Genomic DNA, 775 nt, shown 5'->3' with positions numbered 1-775 from the left:
CCATTGGGTTGGGAACATGTTTTGTGAATGACATGACACTATTACTCACAAGATGCTGTGCTAATGGCATGCCAAAGGGAGCCAAGCAAAGGTCAGGTTCCAAAGCTTGGGCTAAGTGCTTTACTCAACACCGAAGTGTAATAAGCATGTTCCTGAATTGGATTCTTCCATCACCGTTTATATAAGCATCAGTGGTTTCTGTTTTCCAACAAAGATTAATCCTATTTTAAACCTAATTCGGTTGGTTGTGTGACTGAACGGCAAAGCTGAGTTGTTGATATTCACAAAGAAAACAAGAGTACTAAATGCTGTGCCATCTTTAGAGGACTAGCGACAAATGCTGCCTTCCTGAATTTATGAACCTTCTTGGATATTTTTGAGAAAAGCAAATGCTAAATCAAATGCTAAATAATAAGCTGGAAATAGACTGAGTGTGTAGTTAGTCCACACAAGAATTTCTTATTTGCTATTCATAGTGCAGAGTAGGGAATTTCTGAATTTTGGGGTTCTTTATCTACTCAAAGCAAAGATTTTAAAAATGATTTTTCTAGGCAATTATTATAAAACATACTGTGTGAATAATTTATAAATACTATAAAAAATTTAGGGTCCTACTCTTCAGTTCAATGACAATGGCTTCTTGCTTCTACTCTATATGGTGGGAAAGGCAAAGGTTTCTGCTTTTTTTGTTATTGTTGTAGTTTGTTTGATTTGTCTTAAATATAGGTTTAAATAGAGGTGGTAATTACATTCATGCATACATGACATCATCCCC

This window comes from Microtus pennsylvanicus, chromosome 18 (assembly GCF_037038515.1).
Source record: "Microtus pennsylvanicus isolate mMicPen1 chromosome 18, mMicPen1.hap1, whole genome shotgun sequence".
NCBI classification, from domain to species: domain Eukaryota; kingdom Metazoa; phylum Chordata; class Mammalia; order Rodentia; family Cricetidae; genus Microtus; species Microtus pennsylvanicus.
The sequence above is the reverse complement of the archived record's forward strand: the minus strand, read 5'-3'. Positions refer to the sequence as shown.